Here is a 13,528-nt window from a genome sequence, read left to right on the forward strand (position 1 = left end):
TTCTGGGTATTTGCCTCCCCCCGCCGATGGTGGCAAGTTTTCTCAAAAAAAAACCAACCAAAAAAACCCCCAAGATACAGCAACTGGAGGCGGTAGAAAATCAGGCAGTACATCGTGCCAGACATTTTCAAAAGCTTGACTGTTGCAGGGAAGGACACGTTAAGGTGTTTTCTTGCCAAAATATTGTGCACTGTATGTATGCATTTTTTAATGCTGATTCTTTATTGATTCTATATATATCAATGTGTTGGTTTCATTACTGGAGAAAATGTGAATAAGTAGATGATACTCCAAGTGCTGTATTAAGTAGCCAGACTGGAGGTAAACTTCAGTGTAGGATCCCTAAGTGCAATTTGTAATTAAGGTGTAAAACATATGAGTAGTTTCCAAGTTACCAGTGCAGAATTTGAATACAGGAATGTTTTCAACAGCAGCTGCAAAATTAAAAAAACAAGGGCTGTACCTCTGCTTCTGTCTCAGTTTTTCTGACAGGTTTTGCGAGGACAAAAGTTAGGGAAAATAACTGCCAAGCAGGTAGATAAGTCCACAGAAATGGCCGGATTTCACCTGCAGCCTTCGGAAACTGTAGAGCTTTGCTTTGGGTAGGTTTGGTGACCACCAGTGTGCTGATACTCACAGGCAGGTGTGGGCATTTCTTGCTGAATCTCAGCAAATGCTGCAGGATTGTGTAGCTTGTTGGAGCAGTAAATAATGGTAAATTAGTAGATGATGGCTGTGAATATTTATGAAAGAGATTCTTTAGAGCAGGTGGAGCTGCTATGCCCCTCCCTCTCATCCTTTCTTGACATGTCTGGTTGAGCAAAGACAAAGAGACTCTCAGATCAAAGAAAAGAACAAAATGCGCCTCACTGACGTACCCTAGCAGAGTCGGGGAGTGCTGCTGAAGCTGGTTATGGGGCTGTCCCAAGGTATTTTCTACATCCAGTAAACTTGCTGGCTGTGACGGGAGCTGAATGTGTTTTGCCCTTGGCAGGACTGGGCTCATCTGGAGCGGGAGCAGTTAGGTGACGATTCGCTGTAATGCTGCGACCGCCCTTTGCTGCTCTTTGGGGCAGGTCTGCATCGCCTTGGTGATGCTGAGCACATCCTCAGCCCTGCAAGTCCAAGCGGACTGCTCTGTGTCAGTGGAATAAACCCAGAGTGACTCTGTTTATGTGAAGTTATCACTGGGGTTTTTTGCATGCAAAAACCCAAAGGCAGAAACTGTCCTGTTGTGTTTTCTTTGGCTTCAGCCAAGCAGCAGCACACAGCATCTTCTGCCTTTTGTAGAAGTTTAATTAGAAAACAAATCAGCCTTCTGTAAGGAAAGAAGATTCCTCATGTATTTCCATTTTGCTTTCTTGCTGCTGCAGGTGATCCTGTTTAACAAAGGAGTCATTGATGCCCCCTCCAAGTTGGTCCTTCCGGCGACCGCTCTGGGCTCCTGCTTCTCCTTTCTCCCCCAGGAGGGCATCGTTTTACCAGATGTCCTCCAAGTCATCCAGATCTCCTTCAGTTCCACCGCCCTGGGGCAGTTCACAGAAGGATTCCGGTTCAGTGCGGATGGGTCCCCTGAGCCCGTGACCTTGACCGTCAGGTGAGGAGGGTTACAGGAGCCTGGGGGGTGCCTCCACAGTAATTCCCACTGCAGACTCCTCTCCTCGAGATGGCATCTGCCTCCTTGCTTTCTGTCTTGCCTTTGTTCCAAGGACCCCTGTCCAGCCCTTATCTCTCATTCTCCAGCCCCACAACTCAAGCTGTTTGTTTCAAATGCTTTTGAGATGCCCACCCACCGGGGCAAGCCGAGCCTCCCTCTTCAGGGGGGGTTGTGCACTGGATTTAGTTCTCCAGGGAGGGAAAAACTCCCAGTTCTTTTGAGTGGAGGTGAGCTGGCTGGTGGGACACGGGGCTGCAGAGGAAGGAACAGCGGTGGGAGTGCAGGTGGTTCCTCTCCTACCTTGTGCTCCTTCCTGCTCTGCGAGGACCCCGATCTCCCTTCAGAAGCACTATTGGAAGATGTGGCTGTTGCCATAAAGACTGCCCTCTTCCCCCGTTCTCTTGCAAGCTGCGCTGTTACCGGCTGTAGCGCACAGGGCTCTGGGCTGGCTGCTTGGCCAAGCCCTCTGGGCAGTCCTTCAGGTCTGACTTCCTTGAGCACAGCTCCTGTGTGCTCAGCAGAAACGGCAGTTATTTCCCCCCTCGCTGCAAGGCTCACCCTTGGCAGTTTCCCAGTGTGAGACCCAGTTGTGGCTGGTTTGGAGGCAGTTTTCTATTGTCTTTTGGCAAGTGCTATTACGGAAAGCATGTCTGCTCCCTTTGCTCCATCCAGAGTAGGATGCTGGGGCTTGGCAGGTTAAGTCTGATTACGTGAGGTCCTTGGAGAGGGAACCTCATTGCCAGAAGGGATTTGCTACCTAACTTGTTCTCAGGAACGGATTCAGCTCCAGGAATCGAGAATTAGCATGGGATTGAAACTCCTGAAAGTCAGATTTTGAGTGCTTTTTGATTGTGCAGTCAGAAGATGCCCAAACCATAGGTGATCACTCTTTGCTTGGAAACAGACCTGACGAGGTCCTGAACGCTTGTTCTTTTGCTCTTTAGAAAGGGATGCTGGAACTGGGACACCACGGGTGAGTGCAGGTCCCTCCTGCGGGAGGCTGGGGTCTGTTCATGTGTACGAGAGACCCGGTGGCAGTCCTGTGAATAAAACTAGGAGGCACGGGTCACTGTGCTCCTTGATCTGTATTTGTTTTTTTCACCAAGAGGCAGAGCTGGCATTGATTGGCATCAACCATGAAATTAATGAATGTTGTGCAGCTTCAAGTGCTGATTTCAGTGGATGTTGGTGAGTTTGGGAGTTTGGAACCTCTCTGAATTTAGGGATGGGCGGGCTGGTGTGGTGGCTTCAGGACACTCATGTTTGGTGGTGCAAACAGTCTTGCTCTTGGATGTGTCAGCCGGTGCACTGGTGACAAGCTGATACTTTCCTCCAAGATTCCGCCATCCACTGTGTAGAACTTGTGCTGCGTTTCTCAGTAGATGTCTGGGGCTCCTGTGGATTCGTGCCTCAAAATCCTGCACGCATAATGGTAGTGTGGAATAAGGTCTGAGGAAGATGTCCATATAGGCCATGGAAAGGCCAGTTCCAGCAAAGAGATACCAAAGCAGGGAACCTGTGGCTGAGAGGGCTAGTTACAATGAACCTGCTTCTGCATGGACAGCTCTGCCCGTCACATGACAGGTGGGGAAACTGAGGCACAGAGCCATCACTTGTTCAGGGTCCTTCACTGGGCCAGCAGCAACCTGGGGGTGTACCCTGCCTGCCCTGGTGCCCTGAGCCACCTCAGCAGCTGCCACCTGCTGACCACGTTGCTTTGGCTGCCCCTGTGCACAGGGATGCTGTGCCGAGCGCAGGGGTGACGGGTTGATTTGAAACCCACCGTGCTGCTGAGACCAGCTTCTATCCGTCCCGGTGGTAACGAAAGCCGAACACTTTGCAGCTCTTTTTAACCAAGCCAGTTCCTCCTCTGCCTTTGTCCTTACAGGGGCTGTGTCATCGGACCGACTTTCCCTTTCCATGTACCTTCCCTCCATTCGGCGACGTCTCCTTTGGTGAGTGTGCCCTGGGCTTGGACCGCTGGTGGGGAGGTCTGTGCCTTACTGAAATGAAGCGCTTTGGGAGCGTCTGTCGCTTGTGTTCCTCCACAGCAGCCTTCAGGGTGTTAGAACCAGGGCTGCCGCTTGCTCAGGTGGTGTTTTGCTGCCGTGAGATCAAACAGGACCAAAGGAATAGAAAGTCAGTATTTTCCTGGTGCCCTCAGAGCCTGCTCAGCCCCAGCCTCCCAATCCTTGGCGGCAGAATGATGGTGAAAGCCCTTGTCCCAGAAGGGCCCAGGGGATGGGGCTGCAGGAGAAGGGCGTTGGAGCCACACGCTAGCCTGTGGCTGCTCAGGGTGAACGTTCCTGTTGCAAGGTGAGGACACCACTTACCCACTTGACCTTTAGTGTGAGCTGTTTGTGCTGTGAGGGCTCCTCGTTATCACCTGCCCGGTAATAAGCCCAGGCAGTAGCTCGGCATTGGTTTGGGCAGTGATGTCTCCAGAGATGTGGGCTCCTTCTCCTTCCCCAGCCGAAGCACTGCTCCACTGACGGAGCCGGTGGCTGAGCACCCAGAGCATCTCCACTGAAATGCAGATTCTGATTCTCCATCTCGAGTCTCAGAGAAAAGGCTTTGTACTGAGATGATCTAAAGTTTACATGTGAAATCAATTGGGGATTGATTGAAGGGCCATGATCATTCTGTGCCCAGGATGCCTCTGTGGTTTCATGCGGTTCGTGGACTTTCTAGGAAATCTCAATACTTTCCCTGAGCCACTTCCCCCTCTCCCTGCATCACCACTCGGCCACTTCTCTGCTTCCTTTTGAATAAATAGACCCACAAGAAACGCACCGGCAGAAATGCGGTTGTGTAATAGGAGATTCCTCCTACTTTAATCTGATTTCATTAACAAGGCCTTTTCAGCTGAAGGCAGCTATTGTATTTTTGCTTCTTGTCACTGTGCTGCTGGCTGTTGTCTGCATCTGGTGACTTCGGTCCCATTTGGGGCTGTGCAGTGGGTCAGTCGGTGCATGTCCTTTCTGTGCCCCACCCCCGCCTCCCTGCCGGAGTAATTGCTGGCGGTGGGCAATGGTCACTGCTGCTGGGCACAGAGGAACTATCTGCTGTGTCTGCAGGTGGTTTTCCTCCCTGTCTTTATTCAAATAGCACTTGGTAAGCAGGGCATGGGAGGTGTCTTCTGGCAGAGCTGGTGTCCGCTCCAGACCAAGCTGCGGGCTGGTGTCCTGCCTCTGCAGAACAGCCACCCCCTCACCCAGTGTGGTTGTACCACTGGTTTTCCGTTGTGGAAAGCAAGTGTCAGAGCTGAAGTGATGTCAGGCTTTGTGGGCAGTAATCAAAGGCAGTGTGGATGTGATGTCCCCGTTTGTTAGGTAAGGTGAGACACAGTTCCTGCTCATTTCTAAGGAAGCATCAGGTTTGCCTGCAGTGAGGTGGGCCGAGTTGTCATGTGCTCAGTCTGGTTGCCCAGAAACAGGAGATGCCTTAAGGGTCCTGCCTAGAGAAACTGCATTAGAGTGCAACGCATCATGTTGTAGTGCCCGGTCTCATCCTTTCTTTTCCTTACATGACAATGCCCTACTTTCATATATTGAAAACTGGGGGAATGTTCGTGGAGTTAATGGGGGATTTTACAGACTGAATTTTCAGAATAAATGCTCTGTCTGGGTGCACACTGATCAGTGAGAAAGAGTTGGGGCTGGTTTGGGGGCAGGTGAGAGAGCTCCTCACAGGTAGAGACAGCTCTTCAGCACCAACGGCACTGCCCATTGCCAAGGAAGCAAGCTGTGCCATCCATGGAAAAAGCAACTTCAGTCACAACTCACTCCTCCCTGAGCTTCTCCATTACCTCTCATTCACACTGAAAAGAGATAAACAACAAGCACCGGTCTATCCTAACAGGAGAGTCACACCAGGAATCACGGGATAGCCGGGGACTTGACTGATATTTGTCTCACCTTCCCAGGCTTTCCTCGCACCCTGCCGTGTCGCCTGACTAACACCTCCTTGGTTCCCATGACTTTCAACCTTCGCATCCCTGGCGAAGGCTCAGGACAGCGCAGCGTCACCAGTTTTGCTCAGATATCAGACAACACTTGCCCGTCCTGGAGAAAGGGAGCCCAACATCACATCAAGCCAACTGAATTCACCATAATGCCCTGCAAGGGGACCATCCGCTCCCAAGGAGCCCTGGGTATCCAGGTATGGCACGAGCCCGGCCATACGTGCTTCAGCAGGTGGAGCTGAAGCTTCACTGGTGCGCAGGAGGGCTGTAGTGCTGCTGGCTTTGGGCATAACGCAAGTAAGAGATCGGTGTTCGTGTTAGGTTTTTGTGAGCTGGGGTACTCTGGGGCGGAGCACCGTTTTGTTTCCAAAGTTGTAAGCCAAGGATCATGTACCCTACGGTCAAGCACAGAAGCCACGCGTGTGTGTCTGAGCTGCTTAGAGCAATTTGATTTAAAGCGGGCCGAGGAAGGATGGGGACAGAAGGTGACTGTTAAAAGAAAGATGTCATTGCATAAAGCAGTTTGCTATTCTTCCCGGTCTTATCTTTCCTCTCGTGTGGAGCAGAATGGTTGCATCCACTGCAGCGAGGACTGGAAAAGCTCCAGCAGCCGTGAGCTGCACAGCTGCTGCTGGGCCACGTTTTGCCCTCGGCTTCCCACTGTAAAGCTGGACTCATTCTGTGAAAGTCAACAGATTTCCTCTGGATTTATGCTGTTGTAGTCGAGAGTAAAAATTGGTCCCAGTGGCAAGTAGAACATGAATTGTGCTTTAATTTAGCTCACATATGCCCTGGTATGCAAGGCGTACTTAATAAATCGGATATCGCCAGAAGAGTTTTGTTACTCGGAAAGACAGTGGTCTACACGTGGACCAGCAGGAGAACTAAGGCAAAATACTGCTCCCTTTCCTGAGCGTGGGTGAGAGCCAGAGGACACCACGCGTGGCTGATGGCTTCTGGCAGTGATTAAGTATCTGACGCTCTTCTCCTCTACCAGGTCACCCTGTGTTCCAGCACGGTGAGGCGATACGAGCTGGCGCTGGTGGTGGGCGTGGATGGTGTTGGCCAGGAGGTGTTGGCGTGCCTCTCACAGCCAGGTACCGGCGCTTTCCTTGCAGCTGGCCACCTTTCCCCGCGTACCCATGCCCAGCACGCTGCCTGGCGTGGGGTGTCCTGGCTTCAGCTCCAAATGAGAAATGTTGCTTAACGAGCTAGTTCTGCCCAGCTCGCTGTGAGCACAGCCGTGCTTTGAAAGCAGCCCATGTTGAGAGGCACCTGTGCTCAGTGCTCAGGGCCATGCCTCTGTCTTTTTTTTTTTTGGTTTATTTTATTTTTAAGGGAGCAGTGATTATATTCACTATTGGCCTGTTGTCTGGGACTTGAGGAGTAATGAATCTCCAAAGGACTGCCCCTGCTTCTCCCTGCAAGCGGTGGGCTTGTGCTGGGTTGGCCCAAAATGCAGCATTTGTTTGGAAGGCGGCGAGCAGCCTGCTGAAAGCTGGGGTCTGGCTCAGTTAATGAAGGCGTGTGCAAATGGGAAAGGGGCTTACGGCAGGAGTGGTGAGGGGAAACTAGTCCTTGGTGTGGCAGGTGAGCTCAGGTTTCTCTGGTTCTCTTGAGCATGAACGTTCCCAGACTTAAGCCAAAAGCTGCAGCCACGTTCAATGCCGTTGCGCCGCAGCGGGTGCCAGTTTAATGACGAGAGGGACGCAGTTCGCTGGTGCTGTTCCCTCTCCCCGGCAGAGTCACCCACTGGGTGCCTGGGCTGCAATTTTGTAAAACGAGTGGGAATGGGAAGAGTCAGTGTGTGGGCTGGTGTGTGGAGGACCCAGGCAGCTGCAGGAGCTGGGAGAGGCTGGTCACCCACTGCGAGAGGCAGGCGGTGCTGGTGCCCTCCATCGCGGGGGCAAGCGGCTGAGGTTTCAGGCAGGGCGAGAGCGGTACGGGAGAGGAGGGAGTTGCTTTTACTGAGATGCGGGAGTCTTGTTTTCCTTGAGCTTTGGGGAGCGCTGGTCCTCAGCGGGAAGGCTCCCGCAGAGCTCGTGCCTTGCTGGGACTGCGGGAGGGTCCTTGCCGGCCTCCTGGGGCAAGGGAGGGGCAAAGCTTGATGAGAGAGCACTGGGGCAGGGCACTGGGCAGCCTCTGCCACGGGAGTCTGGGGCTGCCCCTCCTTTACAAGAGGCTGTTGAGTAAGAAGTTAGAGGTGATCGATTGCCGTAGAGGTAGGAAATGTCTATCTGGCAGAGACAAATGCGTTGTGTCTGTTTCATGCTGTTTGGGGAGTAAACAACTTCTACGTTCTCTCAGTGTCTCTAATTCCCTTTGGTCATCTCTTCACCCGGATGTGTCGTTCCTCCGCTGCACGTGCTCAGCCCTGTTCTGACATTTGGACGGTGCTTTCTGAAGTTCCCTTGCGAGTGGATGCTGACCCTTGTGAACGACAGCGATCTTCCAGGCTGCTATGGAGTCCTTCCTCAGGCTTGGCGTCGTGTTCGCCTCCTGCCCTCAAACGTCGTTATCGAGGGGTTTATTAGGAAAGAAACGGGGTTTGGATAAGACCTTGCTGTTTTATATTCAAACCTAAAGTTTTGGAGAGAACGGGAAGCTACCTGAATATGAACTTCAGGAGCGGTTTGAACTCTTCAGGAAGCAGTTTCGGTTCTAGTCTTTGGGGTGCTTTCATGCAGGAGAACTTGGAGGGTTGTGAAAAGCTGCTGCAAGGAGGCCGCCAGCACCGGAGTGGGCGTTTGTGAGTGCAGCAGCTTTTGGACCCTGTGAGGATGCTAATTAGGCCCATATAAATCTTGCTCCTTGTGTTGCGCCTTTCTGCTTTCTCCTAGGGATTTTTAAAAATGTGGGTGAATTGCCGTTGTGGTAGATGTTAAGGAGCTTGGAGTTTCCTCAGAGGACACTCTGAAGTTGTCTTTGATTCTGTCCCTTATAGGAGCACAAGGAGGATGCTGCTGTGTGGTACTGCAGCCCTGTGCCGTGTGGGATTATCCAGCCTCACAGCTTGGTGGAGATCCCGTTGACGCTGGAAGCCCAGGCGATAGGAAGGCAGGACACTGTGGCTAGTGTCTCAGTGTTTGGGAATGAAAGATCCCCGCTGGTGAGTGCTAGGCGAGATGCGTGCCTTTGTGTGACTCATCTTGGTGGGCATAAAGTGTACAGGGGTTCTGCCAGGGAAAAGGAGAACGTGACAATACGTGGCTGGTGCGGACACGGAAAGAAGGGATTCATGGCATAAGTAGCAGCTAATGCCTAGAGAAGGGTGGTGTCCTCTTAGGTGGAAATCTAAGTGTCTGAGATGGTGTTTAATTACGGACGTGTGAGGCGGGATAACAAGCCCAGTCTGAAACCCAGAGCAATTCCTGGGTCTCTCGCTCTCCTGCGTTACGAGATGAGCAGCAACCGCTGCTTCATTAGAACTCTTGTTCGGGAGCGCACGGGGACATCGCTGAATACCACTAAAGCAAGAGCGGTGTAAGAGACCGTGCTGAAATGATGATTTCTGTAAAGCTGGATTTAAGCTTTCCTGAAAGTCAGGTCCATCCCGCCTGAGAAATATCCATCATATCTCTTTGCCAAAAGCCCCAGCCAAAGACGCATGAGACTCCACACTGCTTGCATCTGGAGCACAAGCTTTTTTTTCTTTTCTTTTTTTTTCCCTACCAAGCTTGAAAAGGGGTGAGGCAAAGCATTCCTGGACTAAAGGCTCCTACAGGACATTTGCATTCAGGCATATACAGCAGCAACAACAAAGTGTAGGCAAGAGAATGTTGTATCTGGTGTCCTGGCTTCCACTGGCTGAAATCGAGAACAAATTTAGTTAATTAAACTTTAATTTAAAAGGATACTAACTTTTGAAGCAGCTGTTTTAAAATGTCTTGTCCTCTCCCTGAGCACGGAAGGGGATATCAGAGGATTCCCGAGAACGTGAAGCTTTCTGTAACAGAAAGGAAGGCTGACATTTTGAAAACAATTGCAGGGATATAAACTTTTTATAAACCAAATTGAAACGATGATGCCAAATCCCCTGGATGCCACTGATCATCTCAACCCTGGCTGCTGGGGGTGTGCATGTAAACCAGTCAACAGCAAGGCCAGGCAATGCAGGCTTTGCAGGGAAGTCTCAAGTTTGACAAAACAGTTGCTTGCAAACAGAAGGCATGCTTCCCCGAAAGAGGAGGGTTTCTCCCCACTGGAATAACCAGTTGTTTAAATGTCAGCTGGATTTTGAACTACAGGTACCTTGAAAAGCTTTTACGCTTGGGCCAACAATTTATAAATTGAAAGTTGACCTTACCTTAATCTTTTCTGTTTGGACGTGAACGTGTCAATGTTTTGCCCAAAGGGCGAGCATTTCAGCTGGAGAAGCGTAGCTGTGCCTAAAGAAAGGACTAGATGCGTTGCATTTTCTATAGGTCTGTCTTCTGGTTGCAGTGCAGTTCCAGTAGTTCCCTGGTAGCTGACGCACCCAAAGCTTTCTGGGCTGGCAGAAGAGCTGGCTGTCTTGTTACGTGTCCTGCGCTGGTGGCAGATCCTACCCGTACGGCTGCAAGTCTGACCTTGGGAATCGCTGCAGTGTGTTCCAGTAGAACTTCAAAGCTCGTTCTTGCCTTAGGCTGGGGTGCCCAGTGTCGATGCCTGGTCTTTACCACCGTTTCAGGCAGAACGTGGTACAGATCTTTCATCCAGGCTGTGCAGAGTCCCTCCACAGCTCCGTTGTCGGGTATTTTGTTTGCAGGTGAACGCGTGCCAGCTCCAGTCTGGCGTGTGTCATCTGCATGAAGGAGCTGGTAAATCCCAGCGCTGGCGTTACTGGTGGCAGAGCTGCCATCGCTTGTTGCTGCCTTTCCCTGTGCCATGTTGCCTGTAACGCTGTTGCATGGCATTTTCCTTGTCCCTTTTAGAACCCTGTAGATGAAGGGGTAGCGTTTCTGAAGCCCTCTCCTTGGTGGTGAGGATGCGTGGTGTTAGTACACAGGCTGACAGAAGGCAGCTCTCCTGGGCATCCTCCAGATGTTGTTCCGCTCATCCCCAAAGGGCTCTGCCCTGCCTTTGCTGCTGCTGTCCCGCTGTCACCGGGAAGCTGAGCTGGCTGGCGAGGCGCAGCTCTTCCCTGCAGCTCCTCCTTCCCGGGAGCTTTGGGCAGCATCGCCCAGACATGCATCATCGTGCATGGCTTCAGTTCCTTATTTTGGAGGCCCCAGCCTTGGTAGGTGAGGTTTTTGGCTCTTAGTTGCACGCAGCCTTGTCAAGGGATGAGCATTTCTGGATGCTGCTGCTTCTGGCTGAGTTGGGCTGGTGATTCTGACAGCGGTCAATACCACTTCCTTGAGCCAGACATCATTAAAGGTTTTACATCGTGGAAGCTGGTTTCTTTTTCGGTTAAATCGTACTCTGTGCCCTCCAGTGAATCATACGGCGTCTGGTCAGTGTTGGGAGTTCTATGCATTCAGATCCTGTTGAAGTGTTGAGGTGTTTGGAACCAGTGAAATCCACCGCAAGAGTGGACAAATTCTCGTTGTTTTTAATGATGTGGGAAGGTGGTTTAGCAAAGGGATCTGTGTTCCTCCTCCAGTAGTCTGTGCCAGTTCTGCAAGGAGAAAGCTTTTGGTTGTGACCGTCGAGAAAAAACACCACTTGAATGATGTAATGAATAATTAATGCCTGTTATTCATGCCATACCAGGAATACACATAAGCACACATCAGAGGCCATAACTTGCACGATCTCTGCTCTGAAGAGCCTGCTTCGCTTCTGGCTTGTGCTGGTTTTCAGAGGTGCATTTTTGGGAATGTCAGAGAAGTAACTGTCCAAGTGTCGCTGTGCAGCAGCAGCGGTCAGGGAGGTTTGGGGCAAGGCTGAGCGGCAGAAGGAGCGGGAGCAGGCACAAGGCAGAGAAAGGAGAGCTAACTGTGGAGGAGGTCTGGAAAGGAGAGCGTGGGACCCAGGGTTTCTCTGTCCCCTGAGAACGGGAGCTTGTGGCTTTCAGATGGGGTCACTCCCGAGCCTGCACTTGCCCCAGGCCTTCTGTTTCAGCCTTGCAACACTGAAAACTTCCAACAGCCGTACTTATCGCCCAGTCGAGGAGGACACTTAGAGCTGTCTCATATTTTTTAACTTCCCCTGCTTTTCTTTTTTCTTTCCTACCTGCTTCCTGGAGCAGAATGTGTCTTTAGTGAGCATTGGAGAAGAACGGGTTGTCTACGTGCATCTGAGTGAGATAAATTCCAGCAGTATTGAAGTCCTACAAGATGCGTCCAAAACTCTCCACCTCTCCAATCAGGCTGTCATCCCTGCTTCCTTCTGTGTAGAGATGGTAAGTATCTGTGGGGCTATTTCCCAATGAAAATTGACTGGTCTGTAGCAGCCTGTGGCCTGATTTTTACATGCAACGTTCCCATATTGCTGTCTCGGAGAGAAAGCAAGATATTCCGTCCCAACGCAGCGAGAGGAGCCTGGCTCTGGGGGCAGTGTTAGCTGGGGCACCCCTCAGTAAAACAGACAGCTTGCATAGATGTTTGTGCAGAAATGAGTCTGGATCATCTTTACAAGTTTTCCCTCTGTTTTCTGGGTGGTATTTAACGGAGAGTCGTGTCTTTGGAGCTCTGAGATCAAGAGGCCCCTGTGGCCCTTTGCTCCTGGAAGGGCATGGATTTCCCGACGCTTTCCCCATTAGGTCTGCGTTTGCTTTGTGTCAGACTGCTGTTTGTGACAGAGTCTGGGGTGTGAAGTTTGTCCTCAGCCTGCCTGTGGTGAGGTGAGTTTCACACCTGCTGGGGGCCCAACCAGCTGTGGTGTTGCACAAAAATATAACGGTAAGGGTTGTGTAGCTACAGAGCGTGTGGGCTCCGTCGCGTTGCAGAGCATCTCCGGAGGCCAGCCGCAGGGAAAGGCCGTGGAACTGATGGAGGCTGCAGCTGACAAGCTGCGTGTCAGGAGGAGGTTGGGTCGCTGCCCTGGGGGGGGGCAGGGCTGGTGCAGCCAGGGAGGGCTCCCGTGCAGACGCTGGGTGGGATGTGCCGCTCACTGGAGGTGGGATCTGTGAGGGGCTTAAAAACAGGGTTGGGAGGAGGTTTGTTCTGCTCCACGCTAGGTGGGCTGGATTTGTGGAGCTGGTTCACCCAGGCCTGGCTCTGTGGGCTTGGTTGGGTCTGCGGGTAAAGCATCAGGCAGCGTGCGAGAGGCCAGGCTCAGCCTCCTGGGCCAAGGGGGAGGGGGGCGAATTTCCTCCTTGCTGCTTTTCCAGCTGTTTGGGGGACAACAGTAACCTCCAAGTGGGGGAGGGATTCCCAGGGCAGCTTTCTTTGAATCCACCATGAAAACCCGCTTTCCATCTGTGGCGAGAGCAAGCCACCAGGGATGGCTGGTACTGGTGTTGAAATGATGGGTTTGCATGCCTGTCGCAGGCAGTGACCCGCAGAGCTGTTCGGGTCCTGCTGTCCCGGTGCAATGCCTCCCTCCTCCCCGGGCAGCTCGCGGTGTAGCCGGGGGGCTTGCAGGGTACATCTGCCCCTCCGTTGCCTCAGGGCCCTAACCCATGGGACTGGGCAATAAAGCCTGTCGTGCTTCACCGCCATCTCTGCCAGTCCTGGGGCTGATCAGTCACTAGAGCAGTAACACGAGGCGGCTCAGGGACGGTTTCTTTCCCTGCAATAAAGACGGGCTCTGCTTGAGCAGTGGCTTGGACCAGATGATCTCCAGAGGTCTCGCCAGCCCCAGCCGCTCTGTGACTGTGTGTGTGATGATCCCCCCTGCTGACTCCACGGGGCCGAGTTCCCCCATGGTGAGCATCTCTGCTTTTCAGGGCAGCTGCTGCTCTCATGGAGACGTGCCAGGAGGCAGGTCCTGGGAACCTGCTCCATCAGCCGCTTCACCAAAGGCTCTTCAGACAGACTCCG

General features: G+C 52.2%; 1 pseudogene; it reads left to right on the forward strand.

Annotated features, from left to right (window-relative positions):
• The window catches only part of LOC129785675 (hydrocephalus-inducing protein homolog), a 67,500-nt pseudogene extending 54,386 nt beyond the window's left edge, over positions 1-13,114 (forward strand).
• The last annotated feature ends 414 nt before the right edge of the window (positions 13,115-13,528 follow it).

Source organism: Falco peregrinus, chromosome 14, assembly GCF_023634155.1.
Source record: "Falco peregrinus isolate bFalPer1 chromosome 14, bFalPer1.pri, whole genome shotgun sequence".
Taxonomy (NCBI): Eukaryota; Metazoa; Chordata; class Aves; order Falconiformes; family Falconidae; genus Falco; species Falco peregrinus.